The 27,414-nt window shown below is 42.2% G+C and overlaps 1 pseudogene; it reads right to left on the bottom strand.

The window, feature by feature from the left end:
- Window positions 1-10,812: 10,812 nt before the first annotated feature.
- LOC128053525 (cerebellar degeneration-related protein 2-like) lies at window positions 10,813-12,177 on the bottom strand (annotated as a pseudogene).
- Between the last annotated feature and the right edge of the window lie 15,237 nt (window positions 12,178-27,414).

Here is a 27,414-nt window from a genome sequence, read left to right as displayed (position 1 = left end):
CAAAGGAAGTAGAATAGCTTAAATAATTCTTTAAAAAAGAATAAAGCTGAAAGAGTCTAACTACCCAATTTTAAGGCCATATATAACCATAGTAATTAAGGTAGTATTGTATTGGAGGAGTGACAGACACACTAATTGATGATATAGAAATAGACCCACACAAATGTACTGAACTGATTTTTGACAAAGGAACAAAAATAATTCAGTGAAGAAAGGGGAAGAATTTTAATAAATTATTTAAAAATAAATATTTTAATTTGACTTAAATTTCACTATATATAAAAAATTAACACAAAATGAATAAAATATTTAAAATATAAAATCCTAAATAATCTAAAAGAAAATGTAGGAGAAAATCTTTGTGATGTAGAGTTAGGTGAGGAGTTATTGAACATGACACCAAAGATGCAATCTAGAAGAAAAATGATAAAGTACATTTTTTCAAAATTAAAAAATATATTTTCTATAAAATATCCCATTAAGAAGATGAAAACTTAAGCTACAGACTATAAATAATACTTGCAAAACACATAAGAAGTCAAAAGAATTCTATCCTAAATACAAAAGAAAAATATATTTTACCTAAAAGGACAGGCAGATGTGAGATAAGTAAATAAATAATGACCAAAATCATAAGCCAAACTAGAGCACAAATTTAAGCCATGACAAGATAATACGTCCACCAAACAAAATAGCTGAACCAAAAATACTGAAAATACCAAGTGCTAACAGTGATGCAGAACAACTAGTGCCTTCTTAAGCTAGTGGGGGTGGGAAATGATATGGCCAGGCTGCAAAACACTTTGACAGTTTCTTGTGAAGTTATATACGCACTTGCCATACTACCCAAGAATCACTTCTGTGTGTATATTTATTCTAGAAAAGTAAAAATAGCTATTCATTCAAAGCTCAGGAGACCCTAGTTTGATTCCTGGGTCAGGAAGATCTACTGGAGAAAGGATAGGCTACCCACTCCAACATTCTGGGCTTTCCTTGTGGCTCAGCTGGTAAAGAATCTGCCGGCAATGTGGGAGATCTGGGTTCCATCCCTGGGTTGGGAAGAACACCTGGAGAAGGAAAAGGCTAACCATTCCAGTATTCTGTCCTGGAGAATTCCATGAACTATAGTTCATGGGGTAGCAAAGAGTCAGACACGACTGAGCGACTTTCACTTTTTAATTCAAAGCTCTATATACCAATGTTCATAGGAGCTTTGTAAGAGACAAAAACTGGAAACAACCCAATTGTCTCTCAGTGGGTAAATGGATGCACAAACTGTGACACATACAAACTATGAAATAGTATTCAGCTATTAAAGAAATAAACTTGATACATATAACACCAACCAGGATAAACCTAAAGGGCTTTGTGCTGAGTGAAAAAAAAAAATCTCAAAAGGTTACACACTGTATGATTATACTTATATAATTATTTCAAAATTAAAAATTGCCTTGATGGAGAGAAAGTAGCCAGGTTTAGGATTGGAGAAGGGTCTGATTATGCACTGATCAGAGCAAACACCCTCTTCCAACAACACAAGAGAAAACCCTACACATGGACATCACCAGATGGCCAAAACAAAAATCAGACTGATTATATTCTTTGCAGTCAAAGATGGAGAAGCTCTATACAGTCAGCAAAAACAAGACCAGGAGCTGACTGTGGCTCAGTTCATGAACTTCTTATTGCCAAATTCAGACTTAAATTGAAGAAAGTAAAGTCACTCAGTTGTGTCCAATTCTTAGTAACCCCATGGACTGCAGCCTACCAGGCTCCTCTGCCCATGGGATTTTCCAGGCAAGAGTACTGGAGTGGGTTGCCATTGCCTTCTCCAGGGGATCTTCCCAAACCAGGAATGGAACCTGGGTCTCCTACACTGCAGGCAGACGCTTTACCATCTGAGCCACCAGGGAAGCCAAAGTGGGGAAAATCACTAGACCATACAGGAATGCCCTAAATCAAATCTTTTATGATTATACAGTGGAAGTGAGAAATAGATTTAAGGGAATAGTTCTAATAGACAGAGTGCCTGATGAACTATGGACAGAGGTTTGTGACATTGTACAGGAGACAGGGATCAAGACCATCCCCAAGAAAAAGAAATACAAAAAAGGCAAAATGGTTGTCTGAGGAGGCCTTACAAGTAGCTGTGGAAAGAAAAGAAGTGAAAAGCAAAGGAGAAAAGGAAAGATATACCCGTTTGTATGGAGAGTTCCCAAGAATAGGAAGGAGAGATAAGAAAGCCTTTCTCAGAGATCAATGCAAAGAAATAGAGGAAAACAATAGAATGGGAAAGACTAGAGATCTCTTCAAGAAAATTAGAGATACCAAGGGAACATTTCATGCAAAGATGGGCTCGATAAAGGACAGAAATGGTATGGACCTAACAGAGAGGAAAGGTGGCAAGAATACACAGAAGAACTGTACAAAAAAGATCTTCATGACCAAGATAATCACGATGGTGTGATCACTCATCTAGAGGCAGACATCCTGGAATGTGAAGTCAAGTGGGCCTTAGAAAGCATCACTATAAACAAAACTAGTGAAACTGATGGAATTCCAGTTGAGCTTTCTCAAATCCTAAAAGATGATGCTGTGAAAGTGCTGCACTAAATATGCCAGCAAATTTGGGAAAACTCAACAGTGGCCACAGGACTGGAAAAAATCAGTTTTCATTCCAATCCCAAGGAAAGGCAATGGTAAAGAATGTTCAAACTACTGCACAATTGCACTCATCTCACATGCTAGTAAAGTAATTCTCAAAATTCTCCAAGCCAGGCTTCAGCAATATGTGAACAGTGAACTTCCAGATATTCAAGCTGGATTTAGAAAAGGCAGAGGAATGAGAGATTAAATTGCCAACATCTGCTGGATCATGGAAAAAGCAAGAGAGTTCCAGAAAAACATCCATTTCTGCTTTATTGACTATGCCAAAGCCTTTGACTGTATGGATCACAATAAACTGTGGAAAATTCTGAAAGAGATGGGAATACCAGACCACCTGACCTGCCTCCCGAGAAATCTGTATGCAGGTCAGGAAGTAACAGTTAGAACTGGACATGGGACTGGTTCCAAATAGGGAAAGGAGTATGTCAAGGCTGTATATTGTCGCCCTGCTTATTTAACTTCTATGCAGAGTACATCATGAGAAACGCTGGACTGGAAGAAGCACAATCTGGAATCAAGATTGCCGGGAGAAATATCAATCACCTCAGATATGCAGATGACACCACCCTTATGGCAAAAAGTGAAGAAGAATTAAAGTCTTGAAAGTGAAAGAGGAGAGCGAAAAAGTTGGCTTAAAGCTCAACATTCAGAAAACGAAGGTCATGGCATCCTGTCCCATCATTTCATGGGAAATAGATGGGTAAACAATGGAAACAGTGTCAGACTTTACTTTTTTTGGGCTCCAAAGTCACTGCAGATGGTGATTGCAGCCATGAAATTAAAAGACGCTTACTCCTTGGAAGGAAAGTTATGACCAATGTAGATAGCATATTAAAATGCAGAGACATTACTTAGTCAACAAAGTTCCATCTAGTCAAGGCTATAGTTTTTCCAGTTGTCATATATTTATGTGAGAGTTGGACTGTCAAAGAAGCTGAGCACTGAAAATTTGATACTTTTGAACTGTGGTGTTGGAGAAGACTCTTGAGAGGCACTTGGACTACAAGGAGATCCAATCAGTCCATCCTAAAGGAAATCAGTCCTGAATATTACTTGGAAGGACTGATGCTGAAGCTGAAACTCCAATACTTTGGCCACCTGATGCGAAGAGCTGACTCATTTGAAAAGACCCTGATGCAGGAGGAGAAGGGTACGACAGAGGATGAGACGGTTGGATGGCATCACTGACTCAATGGACATGAGTTTGGGTAAACTCCAGGAGTTGGTGATGAACAGGGAGGCCTGGTGTGCTATGGTTCATGGGGTCACAAAGAGTTGGACATGAGTGAGTGACTGAACTGAACTGATTACAAAGGGTAAGCAAAAGAAAACTTCTTTTTGGCAATGAAACAAATTTGTGTCATGGTTACAGCAGTTGTTAGATAAATCTATTCATGTGATACAATTTCATTTCACCACACTCTAAAAAACAGCAAAAATGAGAGCATGTAGAAAATGCTGAACTGTACATGAAGTTTTTAGTTTAGTTAATAGTGTTATACCAATGTTGATATCTAAGATTTAAAAATGTATTTTGGCCAACTAAGATGTTATCACAGGGGAAGATGGGTAAAACCTGTATGAAAATTCTACTATTTTTGTAACTTATTATGAGTCAACTATCTTCAAAAAGAAAAGTGAGGGGAAAAAAAATGAAATTTCCATTATTTCCAAAGTTAGGTCTTATGCCTAAAAATAACAAGGGTATCCTTCCCCTCAAGGGGCTCACAGTAAAGCAATGTTTACTTTTTAACTAGCATAGTAAACATAGGAGGGGAGGTAGGTTTGAGAGTGGGATTTTGGAAATGCTTGTAAAATCTAAAAGTAAGTACAGGAAATAGTTGGATGGGAGTAAAATTCAGAAGAGAGCATGCATATACAGGTGGGAGTCATCAGCATAGGATGAGAGTATCAAGAGAGCATATTTTATGAAAGATGACTTGGAAAGATACCCTCATAATATCTAGCCTGTCCCCTTCAACTGCACAGCCACACAAGCTTGAGGTGCTGTCTCTTCTCCTTCTATTAGCGTATTGGTGCTGTGGCAGAGGTCACAAACTCAAATGCCAAGAAATAACATAAATATGTGATTTGAGTGCAGCAGAAAGAAGATAGAGGACCAGAGTGCCACTGGAGAATGGTCAGGAGCCTGCCTGTTTAAAGTCTTTAAACTCAAATTTTGTCCAAACATGTTTCTACTAGCCAATCAAAAAAAAAGACTGCAGCCAGATTCTGCCAAGAGCTGCTGATCTGCTAATTCTGTCAGGCATGTAGCTGACTGGCTTACTAATCTCTGATTAATTGATGATACACTCACTGGTTAATATGTTACCTGTCTAGGATGCTTATATTTCAGAAAAGTGTTTCATGAGATGCAATAATTTTAGCTCTTGGGAATTTCACATCAAGAAGCACTGTAAGATGGCATAGGAGAGTTCTTTAAGAAACCCTATCTAAATTGCAATGCAAAGAGAAAATAGTGTGAAAAGCCAATCCTTATTTAAAAAATAAGTCCATATAACACAAAGTGAGAGTGACCCTTGGAAATTCTGTTTATCCTCAGTTATTTTTTTTAGACATCTTTTTGTTGGCTGACTTATTATAAATGCTGTGTAAGTACAGACATACCTTCTTCCTTGCACATGTTAATCTTTAAGACAGAGATTTCCATTTATCAATTCAGATAGCAAGCTAATCAACTAAAAAGAATTTGACACATGGAACATGAGTCAATCAATTTTACAATTATGATTGGAATCAGATACTTCACATCTTATGCTAATATTAGTGCTTCAGGTGACAGTAATTAGAAATAAATTATTTCTGCAAAAATTCATCTCAATGCATAGCAAATCAAGGGCTAGGAATAAGCTAATTTGTTTAAGGAAATCAGATTGTAGCAAATATCTAATGAGAAGCATAGTACTGTATAATATATTAAGAAAGATAAATGTGATGTAAGATGAAGTCTGACATAAGCATGGGTCTTCATAAAATCTCCTTACCCTGATTTACAAGCTCCATTACCCTGTCTGAGTTGGTTCATGTTTGCATTGCTAAGCATATCTGCTTTTTGTCATCTATTATGCTCTAGCTATGTGATTTTCTTTTTTTATTATTTTTAGACATCTTTTTATTGACTAACTTATTAGAAATGCTGTGTAAGTACAGGCACACATTCTTCCTTGCACATGTTAATTTTTAAGACAGAGATTTCCATTTATCAATTCAGATGGCAAGCTAATCAACTAAAAAGAATTAATATTCTTTTTTGGTAAAACTTAATGGTAAAAGCATTTTAGCTTTAGAGCCTTTACATCAGCTGCTTCCTTGGCCTGGGATCCTCATTCCCCAGATACTCGAACTTTTAACTCCTTTCTTGTCATTCAGATTGTTAATATTAAGATATTACTAACTCAATGAGTTCTGTCTAGAACAATTAATTTAAAGTAGTTACCTGATAGCTCTCTATAACATTATTTTCTTTTAATTATCTGCATGCACTGATCACTAGCCGATATTTTAAAACTTATTCATTTGTGGTTTTTCTTCCGTTTGAATCCATCCTTACACTTTACGAGTGCTGGCATATAATACAAGCTCTATGTAGCAGGCTCAATGGTGTCTTCAAAAGAGACAAGTTCTAATCTCCAGAATCTGTCAATATAACTTTATACAGCAAAAGACATGAGAAGTTAAGGTTGTTGACAGGAGGAGTTTACCTTAATCTATCTGGGTTACCCTAACCACACACAGAGAAGAAGGTGATATGAAGGTAGAGACAGGAATTGGAAAGATGAAATCATGAGCCAAGGAATGCCAAGGCAAGTCTGAAGCCACTCGAGTCTAGAAGAGGACAAGAATTCTTTCCTAGACCCTCCAACAGCAGCACTGCCTTGATGCAAACTTGAATTCAGACTTCTGGCCTCCAGGACTCAAGTTCAGTTCAGTTCAGCTCAGTTCAGTTGCTCAGTGTATATATATATATGTATATATATATGTGTGTGTGTGTGTGTGTGTGTGTGTGTGTGTGTGTGTTTATTGAGCAAAGGAAATACTACTTCCCCCCAACTAATATAATTAATGAAGAAATATTAAGCTGTACTTTATATATTTCTATAAAAATAAAGGCATATCATTATAGAAGTAGCAAAAATAAGAATTGTCCAATATCGGAGATGGAAAGAAGGTAACATATTTATCTCAGACTTCCTCTGAACCACACACAATCTCCAAAAATATGAAAGCGTAAAACTCATTGAATTTGGAAAATAAAAAAATACAGCATAAATGAACCCTTACTGGAATATTATATTTGAGGGTGAAGTCCAACTAATCAAGAGATTAATGATAATAATACAAATGTTAGGAATGTAAAATAATAAATGTTTTGGTATAAGAAATGCTTTCTAACTATGGCTCAAAATCCTGAATCAACAAAATAAAGATTGATTTCAATAACATTACAATGAATTTCTGATTAGTCAATCACAAGATAAATTACTTTCTGTGAAAATTATTTGCAGTCTTATCACAAACAAGACCAAATATTTCAAATCTGTAAAGATTTTACAAGTTTTGATAAGGATAAAATCAATAACTTCATAAACAAATGGGCAAATTATGTGACTAGGCAGCACACAAAAAGGCAGAAACAACTTATCCATGCACATAATTAAAGATGTCCAACCTTGTTAGAAACAGAGATGGACAGTAAAATTGTACTGAAATATCATTTTCACCATTAGTGAGGTGAAAATCCAAAAATTTGATAATACTCCCTATTTGTAATATTTTGGATATCAGGAACTTTTGTACATTGCTGTCTCAGGAAAATTTGTGCACACTCCAAGGAAGAAAATTTGTAAGAAAATTTATCAGAAAAAATTAAGAAATAAATTAATAATCTTTGCACACTAAATTCAATTTGAGGAATTTATTTTACAGGTGTACTCCCAGAGGAAAAAAAAGTAAATATTGCCGTATTGTTTTTAAAAATAAGGACTTCCCTGGTGGCTCAGATGGTAAAGCATCTGTCAACAATGTGGGAGAAGACCTGGGTTCGATCCCTGGGTCAGGAAAATCTGCTGGAGAAGGAAATGGCAATCCACTCCAGTACTATTGCCACAAAGAAAAATATTTTAAACTTCCTAAGTGTCCATTAATAGGGAACTGTTTAAAAGAGTTAAGACACATCAATATAATAGAAAACTGTGCAGAGAAATCTATAACTCTGCAGTAGTGACATGTTGTGAAATAATAAACATATATTCCCACATATATTGTGAAATGATAAACATAAGATGAAATAAAAGTGAGTATAATGCATTATCTTTGACATTTTAAGTACAATGTGTAGTGGCGTGGACCTCTTTGTCTTATTTGTAACTCTCTGGGCTTCTTAAAACTGGGTGTCTATTTCCTTTCCCAAGTTAAGGAAGTTTTCAGCCACTACTCCTTCAAATGAGTTATCTGCCTCTTTATTTCTTACTCCTTCTTCTAGGACCCCTAGAGTATGAAAGTGTGTATGCTGGATGTTTTCCCAGAAATAACTTAAAAAAGATCATCATTTTAAGTCTGTTTTTTTTCTTGCTAAGGAAACAAACAAAAGCTAAGATTATTTGCATTACTCTGTCTTCCATTTCACAGATCCATTCTTGTGTATCATCTAATCCACTGTTGATTCCTTCTAATATATTTTTAACTTTAGTTAATGTATCTTTCAGGTCTGTTTCGTTCTTTATATTTTCTGGTGGCGGTTTAGTCACTAAGTCATGTCCGACTCTTGTGACCTTATGGACTGTAGACTGCCAAGCTCCTCTGTCCATGGGATTCTCTAGGCAAGAATACTAGAGTGGGTTGCCATACCCTGCTCCGGGGGTCTTCCCAGGCCAGAGATAAAACCTGCATCTCTTATACCTCCTGCATTGGCAGTCTGGCCCCATGAAGTGACAGGACCAGAGGCCATGATCTTCTTTTTCTGAATGTTGAGCTTTAAGCCAACTTTTTCACTCTCCTCTTTCACTTTCATCAAAAGGCTCTTTAGCTCCTCTTCACTTTCTGCCATAAGGGTGGTGTCATAGGCATATCTGAGGTTACTGATATTTCTCCCGGCAATCTTGATTCCAGCTTGTGCTACATCCAGTACAGCATTTCACGTGATATACTCTGCATATTAGTTAAAAAGCAGGATGACAAAATACAGCCTTGTCATACTGCTTTCTCAATTTGGAACCAGTCTGTTGTTCCATGTACAGTTCTAACTGTTGCTTCTTGACCTGCATACAGAATTCTCAGAAGGCAGGTCAGGCGGTCTGGTATTTCCACTTCTTTAAGAATTTTCCACAGTTTGTTGTGATCCACACAGTAAAAGGCTTTAGCATAGCCAATGAATCAGAATTCGATGTTTCTCTGGAATTCCCTTGCTTATTCTATGAACCAACAGATGTCAGCACCTTGATCTCTGGTTCCTCTGCCTTTTCTAAATCCAGCCTGAATATATGGAAGTTCTCAGTTCACAAACTTTTGAAGCCTAGCCTGAAGGATTTTGAGCATTACTTTGCTAGCATGTGAAATGAGTGTAATTGTGTGGTATTGAACCTTCTTTGAGATTGCCTTTCTTTGGGATTTGAATGAAAACTGACCTTTTCCAGTCCTGTGGCAACTGCTGAGTTTTCTAAATTTGCTGGAATATTGTGGCACTTTCACAGCATCATCTTTTAGGACTTGAAATAGCTTGTTTTGAATTCCATCACCTTCACTAGCTTTGTTTACTGTGATGCTTCCTAAGGACCACTTGACTTCATATTCCAGGATGTCTGGCTCTAGCTGAGTGATCACACGACCGTGCTTATCTGAGTCATTAAGGCCTTTTTTGTATTGTTCTTCTGTGTATTTTTGCCACTGCTTCTTAATATCTTCTGCTTCTGTTAGGTCCATACTGTCTCTGTCCTTTATTGTGCCCATGTTCACATGAAATGTACCCCTGGTATCTGATTTTCTTGAAGAGGTGTCTTATCTGTCCCATTGTACTGTTTTTCTCTATTTCTTTGCATTGTTCACATAGGAAAGCTTTCTTTTTTTTTCATTTTCATAGGTAATTTTATTTGGTTTTTAGAAAAATATATACAATAAATGGAACCTCAGTTTTCTTAAATAGTTTTAAATTAAAAGTATGCAAGTGAGAGGACAAGTGTTATTTCCACAGTCAGGACATCAACACTGTTTAATACAAAGTGGCAGATAGGCATTTCTGCAGCAAGTCACAAACGTGTACAGGAATGGTAGGAAGTGAGTAGGAGCAGCTTGAGACCAGTGGGCTAACCAGCTCAGACAACAAAGTGGGGGTGAGGGTTCTATCTTGCCCCTTTAGTGTGAATTTAAGAAAAGAATGATTTGCCTATCCTAGCCACTACAGCTTTTGAGTACAAACATCTGAATGTGGGGAGAAGGCCCTCCAGGGCTCTGCTAACAAGCTAACTGGGCCAGCCAGAGCCTGCCCTTTCCATTTGGTATTCAGCTGGACTGAGATGTATTAGGATTATCCGTCAGTCACAGTTCCACTGGTAGCAGATGTAACGAACTCAAAGGCTTGGAGTATTTGTAATGCCATTTGCTTTGGATGGGACCCCTGCTTTCTCCTGAACATTCTTCATGAATTCACAGTATCCAAGTGTTTGTGAAAGACCTTTTCATGTGGCAGCCGTCTGACTTCTACATAGTTTTGAGAAGTTAAGCAAGAAGGCAGCAGGAATTGCATTAGCTTTGTTTCAACTCTGCCATTTCCCCTATATAATATATGCTAGATTATATATACTATATACCACAGTTACTCCAGGACTACTTCTGCAGGGACACAGATCCTCCCTCCACTGGTTCTGGGGCTTTTCAAGGAACTGCAACCTAATCATCACGCCAGCCAGAGGCCAGTCTGTCATGGGATTTCCTGAGGAGCTTAAACGAACTGGATTATACAACTGCCACCAGGAACTACCTTCCTTCCTCACTCTATGCATTTGCTAATACATAAGCAAAGCAATGAGGCCAACGTCAGGGGCAACATCAGGCTTTGGGGTCGACACACACTTGTGTGAGTGGGAGAGGTAACAGGAAACAGGCCAGTTAGCCCTGGAGCTGGTGGTTCACTTAGGAATGAGAGGAGAAAGATCGGTATTTGGTTCTCTGTTCATCTATTTCCTGTTTAGTTTTCTTGATGCAACTAAAGATCTCCTTAAAAAGCACTTTGTATTCTGGCGGCGTCGAGGTAGTGGGGGAGCTGATGGGCTCTGAGGTGACAGAGGCTGGGTCCCAGCTGAGGGTGCTGGGCTTGGGCTGGGCGTTCAGGGCAGCCAGGTCCTTGGCCGGAGCCCGGGAGGTTTGCACAGCCTTGTGGGACAGGCTGTCCTCCTCCTGCTGGCACTTCTTCAGCAGCTCCTCGTACTTCGCCTTCAGGGCACTGTACTGTGTGTCCACCTCGTGCAGAAGGGAGATGCCCCTCTGCTTCACTGCCTGGGCCCAGCAGATGCAGGTCTCCTCGTGGCCCCTCACGATGTTGCAGCCCGCCCTGGCTGCTCAGCACCGTCTCGCTGCTGCTTTGCTTGAGGGGCTTCCTGTGCGCTTCGGTCACGGTCAGGAGCATCTCGTCCAGCAGGCGCTGGCCGGGCTCTTTGAAAGGGATAAACAGAGAGTCCGGCACCAGCTTCTCCACCCCGCTCACAGAAGGGTGCTCCGCCTGCAGCATCTGCCGCATCTTGGCCACCTCCACCTCCAGCGCCAGCGCGCCGGCTCGGTAGGCGTCCGTGGCCCCCAGCTGCTGCCCCAGCTCACTGTTCTCCTTCAGCACCAGCCCGTATTCCTCCTCCATGGTCACCCGCTTCTGCCGCTCAAGGCTCAGCTGGGCCTGCAGCATTGTTACTGTTTTCTTCAAATGCTCATTTTCTTCCTCATCGGGGCTTTGCTGACTCGGTACGGAAGTGATCTTCTCGGCAAACACATGATCGTACACGAAGTACTGGAGGAGGTCATACAGCTCTTTCAAACACGAGAAGCTGGGGGCCGATTTCTCCTGGTCATGCCTCCCCTGGCTCCTTCTTTGGCTGGATGATTTCAGCTCCTCCACTTGGCTCTGGAGGTGATCAATGTTCATTTGCAAGCATTCAATTGTTTCAGTCAGACTCAGAATCTTTTGCTGTGAGGCCTTGCTGTCAGCAACGAGCTTTTGATTTGTTTCTTCCAGTTCCCTCGCTCTGACGTCTAATTGCTCATAAACCTTTGCATGCTGTTCATTCATCTGCCGCAGAAGCTCCACCTGCTTGGTCAGATACTCAATTTCCTGTAACTGCTCCTGATTGGTTGTGTACATCTGCTGAAGAGAATCCTCCAACTCTGTTTCCATCCAGTAATGTCTACCCAAGTTCAGCAGCAAGTTGGAGATCTTGCTGGAGTTCCTGGTGGTTGTACCACGATTCGTCCTCCATCTCAAACTCCTCCAACCAGGTTTTCCGCCAGCATCTCGGCCGGCTCTTCTGTGGGCAACGGTCCCCGCCGCCGCCGGCCCGCCTCAGCCACTGCCCCGGGCTCTCCCCCGGCCCCTCCGCCCTCAGCCAGAGCCGCCCTTGGGCGGGACGCGCCGCTGCCCAGGCTCCACCGCGATGGCTGACCACAGCCACCCACAGCCGCCGCCGGCGCTGCCGCGGGGCGGCCCGCAGCACACGCCGCGGACTGGCTTCCCTCGCGCCGCCCCAACGGCCGGCGCCCCGGCGCGAGCTCCTGAATCGGCTCTCCAAGACGGGTCCTAAAGCCGCAGCCGGGCCCAACGTGGCCAAGAAAGCTTTCTTATCTCTCCTAGCTATTCTTTGGAACTTTGCACTCAGAAGGATATATCGTTCTTTTTCTCCTTTGCCTTTTGCTTCTCTTCTTCTCAGCTATTTGTAGTGCCTCCTCAGATAACCGTTTTTCCTTTTTTGTGTTTCTTTTCTTGGGGATAGTTTTGATCATTGACTCTTGTACAGTGCTATGGACCTCTGTCCAGAGCTCTTCAGGCACTCTGTCTATCAGATCTAATCTGCTGAATTTACTTGTCACTTCCACCGTATAATCATAAGGAATTTGATTTAGGTCATACCTGAATGGCCTAGTGGTTTTCCCTACTTTCTTTAAGTCTGAATTTTGCACTTGTTATGTTCTGAGCCCGTATCTCCGAACTGACCGAGAGAGCAAGGCCACCACAGTATTGCAAACGCAAGAAGGGAGTTAGTTTATTTTTAGCGCGCTAGGGCCCAAGTCTCATCCCACACAAGGGAATCTGACAAGAGCCATGAACAAAGAAGTATGGCGGCTTATATACAGGCAGTTCTTTGTCTCAGTTACAGGAGTAGCTGGCGTTACATGATTGGCCAGGCAGGATGAGCGCATATCCTGTCTCTTTCTGGTAAACATGACTCAGGTCCTAGAGACCGTCGTTTGGTCCCTAACATTTTCCCCTGTCCTTAGATCATATAGAGGAATCTTTTTCTCGGTCCTGAGACACAGTTTGATATTGTTGTCAAAACACAAACAGCTGTATGGTATTTATGTGTTTCTTTACAAAGGCTACAAGTCTATTGATAATGCATGGGCCAAAGGTAAGCATTAGTAAAAGTACTAGCAGGGGTCCTAGCAAGGTGGAGATTAAGGTAGTCAGCCAAGGGGATTGTTGAAACCAAGATTCAAACCATCCCTGTTGAGCCTCACGTTCTCATTTACGTTGGGCTAGTCCTTCTCTCACTTTGGCTATAGATTTTCTAACTATTTTTGTATGATCCGCATAGAAACAGCACTCTTTTCCTAGGGCAGCACAGAGTCCCCCTTGTTGCAGAAAGAGCAGATCTAATCTCCTCCTGTTTTGCAGAACTACTTCAGATAGAGAAGTTAGAGACGATTCTAAATGACTAATAGATTGCTCTATACGGGTAATGTCTTCATCTATGGCCGCTCTCAGGGAGTTAAATCCTTGGCCTTGCAGGGACAGAGCTGTTATTCCGGTCTCAGCCCCGGTTATTTTAAGACCAAACATAGTTGCTATGGTTATGACGGTAAGAGGTTCCCTCTTAACTTTATAAGTTCTTTTTGGAGGATTTAGAGTTAATTTCTGGGCCCAATAATCATATATTGCTTTCTCTGGTCGGTACAGAATCTTTGGCATGACAACCACCATAACACAGAATTTTTCTCTGGGGTCAAAGATTGAGCTATGCAGACATGGAGTTAGCCCCGTGTGTGAACAGACCCACCATCTCCCCATTTGAGGTATTAACCATTTAGCTACAGGCAAATCATCAGGCTCGATGACATGCACACCAAGTGGAGACTTTGCTGGTAACACCGTGCCCATGCATAAGCCCTTTTCCCATACCTCTTTTATCGTCAGACCCACCTTTTGGTCCCCCCAATGACACTGAGGAGGATCGGTGCTGTTGGCCAAGTCATAAGAGGCATTGAGGCCTACTGCTTCGTAATAAGGGGGAATTAAGTTGTAACAAAGCCAACAAGATTTAGTTGCCTCAGGATGGGTCTGATTCAGGGTGGCATAAGCTGCCCTAATCAGCTTCCATAGGGGATCTATTTCAGCGAGCGCTTCTGCTTCGGGACTCACTGCCAAAGATGTTGGCATGGAAGTCGTTAGGCGGGGGGTTACAGCCAGCTCTTTTACTTTGTTGGGCCCGATACTGTGTACAAGAATTGGCTCTAAGACCTGGCTCACTATTATAATCCCTTTTCCATCAACCCCAAACCCTCCTGATTCCCTCGTCTGTAGTCCCCAAGATAGGCCAGAGATCCAGGTCCCCTCTTTTTTGCTTTTTTCTGGATTGAACCTTATTTTGACTTGTGCATAATTGCAACTTTCACAGCTAAAAGTTGGATCTCCGAGGACCCTAGGGAGGGGCTTGGCGAATGAAAAATTAAGTAAATCTCGATTTTCTACTTCCCAGCACCGAGGTCCATCATTAGAAGTAACACAATCCCAAGTTTTACAATAAGAGTCTTGTGCCCCCCCACAGGTCTTCCAGTCATGCCTGGGTGCGCCTGAGCATGCCCAGAACCCTTGTTCTCGGAGATAACCCCTAGTCCAAGGCACATTTACCATCGGCTTGAGGTCAAAGTACAAGTCTGGCCACCATGTGTTTGGTGGATGTATTGCAGTAGTGGAGTTTAGCACCTCTCGTGTTAGTCCATTTTGCAGCTTCCAGGTGATTTTGACGGGTTGATGCGGGCTCACACTGGCAACTCCAGAGCAGAGTAACTGAGTCATCCACAAGAGGGCCCAGCCGAGTTGTCCTGGTCTTGTTGGCGCCTTTGAAGCTTTAGCCTCAAGGGGTTGGACGGGTGCAGCGATGCTTCCCATTTTTTTTTTAGCGTCTTTTTGCTCTGCTGAAGCAGCTGGACGTACGCGGTTGCAATGCACCCAAGGCCTGATACCGTCAACCTTTAGGGCAGTTGGGGTGGTAAGAAGAACAACATAAGGACCCTTCTATTTGGGTTCTAGTGCCTTGGTTTGGTGCCTTTTGACCCACACCCAGTCTCCTGGGCCAATGTCATGTGAGGGAATAGTTCCCTTATTTTGACCCACATGTATTTCCCGGAGCAGTTTCTAGACACGAGAGTGCACCTTGCTTAAGGCCATCAAGGCCTCTTGGAGTTGCCCCAACGTGGGAGGCGGTAGTTTCTTCCCTTCAAATATTGGACATACAGGGGGAGGTCTCCCATACAGAATCTCAAATGGGGTCAGATTAAGTTGATAAGGAGTATTACGCGCACGGAAGAGGGCGAAGGGAAGGAGGATCACCCAGTCCCCGCCAGTCTCTATAGCCAATTTAGTTAAAGTTTTTTTTTAGAGTCCGATTCATTTTTTTTACTTGCCCTGAGCTCTGTGGACTGTATTTACAATGTAACTTCCATTTAGTCCCCAGGGCTAGGGCAAGGCTCTGAACTATTTGACTCACAAAGGCAGGTCCATTATCAGAGCCGATGGTCACTGGCAGGCCAAACCTGGGAACTATTTTTTCTAAAATCTTTTTTGTCACTATCATCGCGGTTTCTCCCTTTGTAGGAAAAGCTTTTACCCACCCTGAGAAGGTGTCCACCAACACTAACAAGTACCGGTAACCATACTTGCCTGGCCTTACCTCGGTGAAATCTATTTCCCAGTGTTGCCCTGGGTCCTTTTCCCCGATACCTCAGTCCTGCATGTTGTCCTTTTCCTGGCCTCATCTGTTGACACGCCTTACAAGCATGCACTATGTTCTTCACAGTTGTCTGGTGCCGGGGAAATTGCAGGCGCGCAGTTTGAAAGAGCATCAGAGTCTTCTTTTCTCCCAGATGAGTAGACAAGTGCACATGCTCACATAGTTGCCGTCCCAGCTGAGCAGGGAGTATCAAGTAGCCGTCTGAGTCTCGGTACCATCCATCTTCACCTTTGTGAAGGTTGGTGTGTTTTTGGATCCAAGCAAAGTCTGTGGATGAATACTCAGAGGTTGGGGGCAGAGTCCCCATACCTGGAGGTGGAAGTTCGATCGCCAACACAGGGGTGATGAAATCTTTATCAGCTACTTTTTGAGCTGCCAGGTCTGCGGCACGATTCACTCGTGCCGTGGGGCTGTCACCCTTCTGACGTCCAGGTACGTGTACTATTGACACAGCCCGAGGCATCTGTACAGCCTCTAAAAGTCTACGGATTTCAGGCAAGTTTTTAATTTTTTTTCCTTCAGCTGTCAAAAACCCCCGTTCCCGATATATCGGGCCCTGGATGTGTACCGTGCCCAAAGCATAGCAACTGTCAGTGAAAATAGTTATTCTTTTTCCTTTGGCTCTCTCTAACGCTTGAATCAGGGTAATTAACTCTGCCTTTTGTGCTGAGGTATCCGGGGAAAGGGCCTCTGCCCATATCGTCCATCCAGAGTCATCTACTACTGCAGCTCCCACCCGTCTCTGTCCATCTTTTACATAACTGCTGCCGTCTGTGAACCGTCTTAGCTCACTGTTATCCAGTGGAGTATCGGTTAAGTCCTTTTGCATTGCTGTTACCCCGGGCAGTATCTCATCACAATCATGGAGGGGGCTATTTTCCCCTGGATTGGGCAAAAGAGTGGCCGGATTTAGAGTGCAGGGCGTTTGGAAATGAATCCGTGGGGTGTCAAGTAGCAAGGCCTGGTACTGCGTCAAGCGGGCATTAGAAATCCATTTACCTGGGGGTTGCTTTAAAACTCTCTCTATGGCATGAGGAGTGTAGACCAAGAGTCTCTGTCCGTAAGTCAGTTTATCAGCATTGTGGACTAAGAGCGCGGTGGCCGCGATGATATGGAGGCAAGGTGGCCATCCGGCTGCCACTGGGTCCAGTCTCTTGGAAAGGTAAGCTACAGGTCACTTCCATGGTCCCCATCTCTGTGTTAGTACCCCTTTTCCTATCCCCCACTTTTCATCTACAAATAATTGGAAAGGCTTAGATGGATCAGGGAGGGCAAGGGCAGGAGCCTCTAGCAAGGCTCGCCTGAGCTCTTGGAAGGCCTCTTTTATTGGCTCAGTCCATTTCCAGTCCTTGTTTTCTTTGGTCCCCTCATATAGGGGCCTGGCCTTTTCTGCAAACCCCAAGATCCATAACCGGCAATATCCCACCGTTCCCAGAAATTCTCTCACTTGTCTAGGGTTAGCCGGCTCAGGGATCTGGAGGATGGTTTCTTTCATAGCCTGTGTTAGCCACCTCTGGCCCTGTTTTATCTTATAACCGAGGTATGTAACCTCTTGCTTGGCAATCTGGGCCTTTTTGGCACTAGCCTGGTAACCTAAAGTCCCCAAGGTTTGGAGAAGGTCACCTGTTGCCTCTTGGCACTCTTTCTCTGTAGCCGCCGCCAGCATAAGGTCATCAACATATTGTAATAAAACAATGGTAGGGTGTTCAACCCGATACTCACGGAGGTCTTCGTCCAGGGCCTCATTAAATAACATGGGCGAGTTTTTGAAACCCTGTGGTAAGCGAGCCCATGTTAGCTGCACAGGGGTCTGACCACCGTCTTCCTGCCATTTGAAGGCAAAGATCTCCTGGCTTGCGGGGGCAAGAGGCAAACTAAAAAAGGCATCTTTTAAATCTACAACAGTGTACCAAATGTAGTTTGGAGGCAAGTTGCTTAGCAATGTATAAGGGTTAGGAACCATAGGATGAATATTATTCACCCGTTTGTTGACTTCTCGTAGATCTTGAACCGGTCTAAAATCAGTTCCCCCAGGCTTTTTCACAGGCAGCAGGGGAGTGTTCCATGGGGACCGGCACCTTTTCAGGACCCCAGCATCTATGAGGCGTTGTATATGAGAAGTAATTTCTTGTCGAGCCTCCTGACTCATGGGATACTGTCGTACCCTCACCGGGGAAGCACTGGCTTTCAGTTCCACAATGATAGGGGGCCTCTGTTTGGCTAGTCCCATTCCTGCAGTTTCAGCCCAGGCCTGAGGGTATCTTTGAACCCATGGTTGTACTTCGGGGCTTATTGTCGCTGGGGCCTCTGGCAAGTAGAGTCTGTATTCATCTTTTAATGCCAGAGACAAGACCTGAAGAGGATGCCCGGTCCCATCTAAAACCGACACTTGTCCGTGGTCGAAATGAATTTGGGCATTTACTTTAGACAGTAAATCCCTTCCCAACAAGGGCACTGGACACTCAGGTATCACCAGAAAAGAATGGGTCACCTGGTGGGCCCCCAAGTTCACATGCCGTTTTGTAGTCCATCCATATCGTTTAGTCCCGGTTGCTCCCTGCACCCAGCTACTTTTCTTAGACATGGGTCCATCTTTTTGGTTTAAGACTGAGTATTGGGCTCCTCTTTTAGATTTTTCTTGGGGCATTTATCTTTCCAATGTCCAAACTCTTTACAAAACGCACATTGGTTTTTTTCAAGCTTACGCCTTGTCGTTTTTTCTTCAGTTTTTGAGTCCAATTTTTTCCCTTTCTGGAACCTGTTTTTGTTTTCAACCCCAGCAAAAAGTATCTGGGCCAGCTCTTTCTGATTTTTACAGTTTTCTTCAGCTCTGAATTCTCTTTCTTCTCTTCTAATGCGGTCCTCTCTCTCTTCTGGGGTCTCTCTATGATTAAAAACTCTCTCGGCTGCCCTCACTAGATCTTGCAAGGATTGTTCATTTAACCTCTCTATCTTTTGTAATTTTTTTTTTAATATCAGGGGCTGCTGGATTTACAAATGCTAACATAACTGCCGCTCGTGACTCATCTGCCTGTGGGTCCATAGGGGTATACTGTCTAAAAGCTTCCATTATCCTTTCAAGGAAGGCTGCTGGGCTCTCATTTGGTTCCTGCCTCACTGAATTTATTTTGGCCAAATTAGTCGGCTTTCTGGCGGCCGCTCTAAGGCCGGCCATAAGAGTCTGACGGTATACCCGGAGACGCTCCCTACCTTCAACGCGTTCGAAGTCCCAGTTGGGTTGCACCAAGGGGAACCCCTCCTCAATGAGGTTAGGCTGTATTGTGGGCCTCCCATCCACCCCTGGCACATTCTTTTGAGCTTCTGACAGGATCCGCTTGCGCTCTTCTGTAGTGAAAAGCACCTGTAACAGTTGCTGACAATCATCCCCAGTGGGATTATGAGTAAAAAGGATAGACTCTAACAGATCAATAAGACCCTGCGGTTTTTCAGAGGAGGGAGTCTGGGTTTTCCAATTTTACAAATCACTAGTGGAAAAGGGCCAATACTGATATGTCCGCTCTCCACCCTCTCTGGCTGGTCCCGCCCGGACCGGAAACGCGTGAACAGTGGAGGAGGGGACTTCCAGGTCTTCTTCCGCTACATTGGCCATTTCTCTTGTTTTTCCCCGAGTTCCCTGGGCGGGGCCCCCTTCTCTGGGATGAGCTGAAGGCTCGGTTCTCCTCCTGGCTTCTCTTGATGAAACCTGTGAAAGCAAGGGCGGATGTGGATCCGCATATGGGGGTGGGAACAATTCGGTCTCCAGATCTATCAGATTAGGATACAGAGAAGATTCCTGGAATACCGGCTTTGGTCGATTTTTGTCCTTTTTTTTTTTTTTTTTTTTTCTTTGGAAGCCTTCATTACTAACACCTGTGGGCTTGGTGAGGTTGGAGTTGCGCAAGAGGGACGGAGAGGTTTAGGAGGAGTGAGAACAAAGGGTTTAAGCCATTCTGGCGGGTTCCTCACTAGATCCTGCCAGACCAGAATGTAGGGAGTCTGATCTGGGTGCCCGGCAGGACTAGGAGTAAGCACCCTCTCTTTAACTGCCTGGATAATTTGGGGATTGAAGGTTCCCTCTTGTGGCCATCCGACGTCAAAGGTGGGCCACTCGACAGAACAGAAAGTCACCAGTTTGCCCTTCTTTACCAGTAACGAAAGATTCTGAGCTCTAGACTTGAAATCAGAGAAGTGGTTAATCATAAGAGATAAAGGAGTAGAAGTTGTTTGTCCCATGATCACAGAAAAGTACACTGGGAGCCAACAGAGCACACAAAGAGCAGCGCAGACACCACAAATAGACAAACAGATAACAAACACAAGGTGGCCACCGACAATGCACTCAATCTTACCTGCAGGATGTTTACAGAGCTAGCTGCCTCCCCAGCACGAAGCTAGGCCCTGGCCTTACGCTGACTTAATCCAGTATCAGAGCCAGCTGCCTCCCCAGCATGAAGCTAGGCCCCGGCCTTACGCTGACTTAATCCAGTATCAGAGCCAGCTGCCTCCCCAGCACAAAGCTAGGCTCCGGCCTTACGCTGACTTACCTCTGCACTTTACAGCCAGATGCCTCCCCAGTAAGATACTAGGCCTCGGACTTAATCTGGGCTTCTGCAACGTTAGCACTGGTGCTCAGAGCTCTTATCTCCTAACGAGGTTACTCCCTTCTACCAGGAGAGTTGTCCTCCCCGGCGGGACGGAGATCCCGGACGAGCCCCCAGATGTTATGCTCCGAGCCCGTATCTCCGAACCGACCGAGAGAGCAAGGCCACCACAGTATTGCAAACGCAAAAAGGGAGTTTGTTTATTCCTAGCGCGCTAGGGTCCAAGTCTCATCCCACACAAGGGAATCTGACAAGAGCCGCGAACAAAGAAGTATGGCGGCTTATATACAGGCAGTTCTTTGTCTCAGTTACAGGAGTAGCTGGTGTTACATGATTGGCCAGGCAGGATGAGTGCATATCCTGTCTCTTTCTGGTAAACATGACTCAGGTCCTAGAGACCGTCGTTTGGTCCCTAACAGCACTAATGATTCATTATCTGAGCCACAGTCAGGTCTAGGTATTGTTATTGCTGACAGTATAGAGCTTCTCCCTTTTGGGTGCAAAGAATATAATTAATCTGATTTAAGTGTTGACCCTCTGGTGATATCCATATGTAGAGTCATCTCTTGTGCTATTAGAAGAGGGTGTTTGCTATGACCACTGCATTCTCTTAGCAAGTATAAGAGGTCAGGACAAATGTCTCCTCATCCCTTGGCTGGATATATATCATTATATCTTTGTCCCAACCCATAGAATTTATAGCACCAATCTGAATCCTTATATAAAACTGAATTTTGGGTGATAATAATGTGTCAATGTAGTCTTATCCATTGTAAAAAATGCACCATTCTGGTAGGGAATGTTGATAATGGAAGAAGTCACGCATGACTTGGGAAAGGAGGTATATGGGAATCTCTGTGACTGTGACTCAACTTTGTTACGAATTTAAACTTACTCTAAATAAAATCTATTTTTAAAAAAGGATATGCTTTGTAGGTAAGTTCAAAAACAGAAATACAATTACAGATGTGGAAAATAAACTTATGGTTACTGGAAGCTAAAGGGGAGGGGACAGATAAATTGGAAGATTGACACTGAAATATACACACTATTATATATAAAATAGATAACTAGTAAGAATCTACTATATAGCACAGGGAATCCTACTCAATACTCTGTAATTGCTCATATGTGAGTAGAAGCTAAAAAAGAGTGGATATATGCGTATGTATAACAGATTCGCTTTGCTATATACCTGAAACTAATACTACATTGTAAATCAATCATATTCCAATAAAAATTTGAAAAGAAAAAGATACTATTGAGTATGCTGTTTATTACTTGTGGGTCATGCAAGTATATTTTGTCCTATATTTTAGATTACACATCCCAGTACGACCTGGATTTCTAGATCCATAAAATTTCGTTTACATGCTGATCTTTGAATCTTTATGCAGTTTATCTCCCACACTCTGGAGCCTGAGTTTCTTGCTAAGCCCTCTGTGCCCTTTGCCATTTCCTGTTCGACTGTCTGTCAATGAGATATAAATACTAAACTGGACCAAAGTGATGATCTGGGGAAAAATCAGAAGGTCAAGTTACTTTTGAAAGTTAATATAGCTCTGGGACCAAAACATAATGTATGCTGTTTTCCATATTTTGTGATGTAAACAGTTTCTCATTATCCTTCTGAATAGGTATGAAAAGTAATCTTAGCCAAATCAGTACCTGCATGTGTTGGAAGTTAAATCCATATGTCCTATGAAAGATACCATCCTCTCACAACTTCTACAATTGAAACTACTACTTAGTAGTCTTTACTAATATTAGGCTACTGTCACCCATAAATCTGTCCACAATTTTAGGGGTTAGACTGCCGAACTATATGGAGGTGGTAAGAACTACCACACCTGTCATCTTAAAAAATTTAGGGTGATAGTAAATGATCTATTCCTTCAAAAATGTGTTGTTGTTTCATATTTAATATTATTTTCTGGGGAAGTGGAAAGTTTTAGAGGTTTCCAGTGGCCCTTCTCCACCATAACTAACCACATGGAAAAGTTGGAAAAATCACATTCTCAGACCTTAGACTATAATACAAAGCAACAATAATTGCAACAACATAGTACATGCAAAAAAAAAAAAAAAAAAAAAAAAGACACAAAGATCAGTGGGTCAGAATAAAGAGGCCGGAAATAAAGCCACATATTTATGGCTGATTAATCTATGATAAAGGAGGCAAGTCTATATAATAGAGAGAAGACAATCTTCAATAAATGATGCTGAGAAAACTGGACAGCTATATGTAAAAGAATGCAATTAGAACACTCCCTAACACCATATAAAAAATGAACTAAAATGGATTAAAGACCTAAATATAATACCTAAAGCCATAAAACTTCTTGAAGAAAACATAGGCAGAACACTCTTTGACATATATTATAGCAGCATTTTTTTTTAGTTTGTCTCCTAAAGCACAAGTAATAAAGGTAAAAACGAACAAATGAGACCTAATTAAACCTTAAAAGTTTTTGCACAGGAAAAGAAACCTTTGACAAGACAAAATATAGTCTGATGAATGGGAGAAAATATTTGCAAATAATGACCAATAAAGGGTTAATATCCAAAGATATAAATAGCCTATACAACTCAACCTAAAAAAAAAAAGGCAGATTAAAAAGTCTGTAGAGACTTGAACAGTCATTCTTCCAAAGAAGACATACAGATGGCCAACAGGAATATGAAAATATAATCAATATCCTTAATCAGCAGAGAAATGCAAATTAAAACTCCAATGAGATATTACTGATGCCTGTCAGAATGGCTATCATCAAAGACCACAATAAGAGATGTGGGCAAGTACGTGGAGAAAAGGGAATGCTTGTACCTTGTTGGTGGGAATGTAAATTAGTGCACCACTATATATGGAAGTTTCTCAAAAGACTAAAAATGATGATCTACCATGTTGTTGTTGCTGTTCAGTCACTAAGTCATGTCTGACTCTTTGTGACCCCATGGACTGCAGATTGCCAGGCTTCCGTGTCCTTCACTATATCCCAAACTTTGCTTAGACTCATGTCCATTGAGTCAATGATGCCATCCAACCATCTCATCCTCTGTCATCCCCTTCTCCTCCTGCCCTCAATCCTTCCCAACATTTGGGTCTTTTTCAATGAGTCAGTTATTCGCATCAGGTGGCCAAGGTATGAGAGCTTCAGCTTTAGCATCAGTCCTTCCAATGAATATTCAGGACTGATTTCCTTTAGGATGGACTGGTTGGATCTCCTTGTAGTCCAAGGGACTCTCAAGAGTCTTCTCCAACACCACAGCTCAAAAGCATCAGTTCTTCAGTGTTCAGTCTTCTTTATGAACCAACAATTCCAGTCTTCAGTTTTTTGTTTGTTTTTCTGTTTTCTTTTTTTTAATGGACAAAATAGCAAAGTGAGTCACCCTCTTTTTTTTTTTTTTAAGGAGAAATGCTGCAAAGGAAGGATGTGCAGCAGTTTTTCACTATTTACAAAACACTGTTGAGAGTGGAAGTGGCAACCATCAGTAGTTGAGGAAATGTCTTGGACGTGAGATAGCCACAGAAGTGTGGTTCCTGCCATTGGCTCAGAAAGGCCACACAGAGTTCCTGGGTGAGCGAGAGAGTTCCTCTAGCAGAGCACCAAAAAGGCTCAGTCTTCTGTTTCTTCATATGTTGTCTCATCAAAGGACCTGTACAGGAGGAGTACTGACTGACGATGGGAACACTTCAGGTACGATAGGTCCCTGACTTCATCTGTCTCCTTTAAAGCAGTATCAAGCATTTCACTGGTTTGAGCTGCAGACAGGCAAAACCTGGCTCTGGAGGAAATCCTACCACAACTACAATATTCCGCTTCAGCATCTCCTGAATTGCTGCTGTTCTGATCTTACATAGTATATCACTACAGCAGGCACGTTTCTTTAAGTCGTTTCATACTTTCCTCTTCTGTCACTCAGTTCTGGCGTTTCTGCTTTACTCTTGTGGATCGTCAAGTTTCAGACTTTGTGTGTGACATCCTAGCAATGTATGACCACTGCCTTGCCAATGTGTTAAATCATGATCATAGGGGAATACTCCATATCAGTACAATTGCTATCCAACTTATGTTCTTTACTTCTTGGTCCACTGCCTTCAGGACAGTTTCTTTCATGCTTTCTTGGGCCTTTTAAGCAGATCTTGCATTTCCTTTGGCATAGTCTCTTTTGTCCTATGGTTAGCTCAGTACTCACTATACTAGTATTTGATCCTCGTGATCAGTCTGTTTCATCTTCCCAGATGGCACTAGTGGTGAAGAACCTCCCTGCCAATGCAAGAGACATAAGAGATGTGGGTTTGATCCCTAGGCTAAGAAGATCCCCTGGAGAAGAAAATGGCAACCCACTCCAGTATTCTTGTCTGGAAAATCCCATGGACAGAGGAGCCTGGCGGGCTACAGTCCATGGGGTCACAAAGAGTCAGACAGGACTTAAGTGACTTAGCACAAGCACGTTAGTCTGTTTACTTGGAGGGAGACAAGGGTAGATCCTTGGGATGTAGGGTGCACCGGTGGAAATACTGACTTTGAAAGCACCTCACTCATTGGAATCCTCTGCATGATCTCTAACCAGAGTCTCCTTTAAAACAGAACTACAATCATCAAACGAAGGAGTGTGACTTACCTCCACTACTAACAGGGTTAGGGGGAAAAATGAAACTTCAAGGTTCTCAACTTCATCTAATCAATTATCTTTATTCCAAATCTCAGTGGAATATGCCTTTATTATTAGAACTCTGACCTTAGGCTAGGAGATCTACTGGGCTGAAAATTCAATTTTCTTTGATGCTTCCCTAGTTTTATGATTAAGTTTTGAACCTAGTCTTCTATCTGTCTACTGTCTAGTGACAGGCAATTAAATACTTCTTAAATGCTGCCAAGTGTCACTCTGGTATTCAAATTTTGCCTTGGATTGATAATCACCTGAACTTGTCATTATCTCTCTTCAGCTAAAACAAAATGGCTCAAAGTAAAGCCTTCTCAGTTCATAGTTCTTACATCTACTATTTCCCTTTTGCCACTAAGTTAAATATATAATTACATGGTTAGTGTGTCCTTTTTCACCAGCACGGTGCCCAGTTCAAGACTGGTGACAATTTTAACAGTTCAGATAGCAAAGACTTTGTTTTCCAGTTACCTCCAGCATTGGAGTCCTTAATGGTAGACAGCCTTTATAAACAAATTGACAGAATAATAGCCATTTCCTACTAGTATTTTCTTCTTAGCCCTCGTTTCATCTTAACTCGATAGGCAACTGTATATTTAGTACTCAATGCCAGTTCTGCTCATGCATCTTAAGCCATTCAGTTGTCTGTAGTTTATTCTAATAGGTTTCTTAGGTAACACTCATGGGAACAGTATTCTTTGAATTCTTACATATTAATAACAGCTTGTCTGTGTCCTTTATAATAGAAAGTCACTTTTCTTAGATATATAGACAGAGGCTCATGACATTGTACCGGAGACAGGGATCAAGACCATCCCCATGGAAAAGAAATGCCAAAAAAAGCAAAACTGCTATCTCAGGAGGCCTTACAAATAGCTGTGAAAAGAAGAAAAGTGAAAAGCAAAGGAGAAAAGGAAAGATATAAGCATCTCAATGCAGAGTTCCAAAGAAGAGTAAGAAGAGATAAGAAAGCTTTCCTCAGTGATCAATGCAAAGAAATAGAGGAAAACAACAGAATGGGAAAGACTAGAGAACTCATCAAGAAAATTAGAGATACCAAGGGAACAATTCATGCAAAGATGGGCTCGAAAGGAAAGAAATGGTATGGACCTAACAGAAGCAGAAGATATTAAGAAGAGGTGGCAAGAATACACAGAAGAACTTTACGAAGAAGATCTTCATGACCAAGATTATCACTATGGTGTGATCACTCACCCAGAGCCAGACATCCTGGAATGTGAGGTCAAGTGGGCCTTAGAAAGCGTCACTATGAACAAAGCTAGTGGAGGTGAAGGAATTCCAGTTGAGCTATTTCAAATCCGGAAAGAGGATGCTGTGAAAGTGCTGCATTCAATATGCGAGCAAACTTGGAAAACTCAGCAGGACTGAGAAAAGGTCAGCTTTCATTCCAATCCAAAAGAAAGGCAATGCCAAACAATGCTCAAACTACCACACAATTGCACTCATCTCACACGCTAGGAAAATAATGCTCAAAATTCTCCAATCCAGGCTTCAGCAATAAATGAACTGTGAACTTCCAGATGTTCAAGCTGATTTTAGAAAAGGCAGAGGAATGAGAGATCAGATTGCCAACATCCGCTGGCTCATAGAAAAATGCAAGAGAGTTCCAGAAATACATCTATTTCTGCTTTATTCACTATGCCAAAGCCTTTGACTTTGTGGATCACAATAATCTGTGGAAAATTCTGAAAGAGATGGGAATACCAGACCACCTGACCTACCTCTTGAGAAACCTGTATGCAGGCCAGAAAGCAACAGTTAGAACTGGACATGGAACAACAGACTGGTTCCAAATAGGAAAAGGAGTATGTCAAGGCTATATGTTGTCACCCTGCTTATTTAACTTATATGCAGAATACATCATGAGAAATGCTGGACTGGAAGAAACCCAAGCTGGAATCAAGATTGCCGGGAGAAATATCAGTCACCTCAGATATGCAGATGACACCACCCTTATGGCAGAAAGTGAAGAGGAACTCAAAAGCCTCTTGATGATAGTGAAAGACGAGAGTGAAAAAGTTGGCCTAAAACTCAACATTCAGAAAGCAAAGATCATGGCATCTGGTCCCATCACTTCATGGGGAATAGATGGGGAAACAGTGGAAACAGTGTCAGACTTTATTTTGGGGGGCTCCAAAATCACTGCAGATGGTGACTGCAGCCATGAAATTAAAAGACTCTTACTCCTTGGAAAAAAAGTTATGACCAACCTAGATAGCATATTGAAAAGCAGA

Source organism: Budorcas taxicolor, chromosome 9 (assembly GCF_023091745.1).
Source record: "Budorcas taxicolor isolate Tak-1 chromosome 9, Takin1.1, whole genome shotgun sequence".
In the NCBI taxonomy this organism is placed as follows: domain Eukaryota; kingdom Metazoa; phylum Chordata; class Mammalia; order Artiodactyla; family Bovidae; genus Budorcas; species Budorcas taxicolor.
Note: the sequence above shows the minus strand (reverse complement) of the source record. Positions and strands in the feature narration are given on the sequence as shown.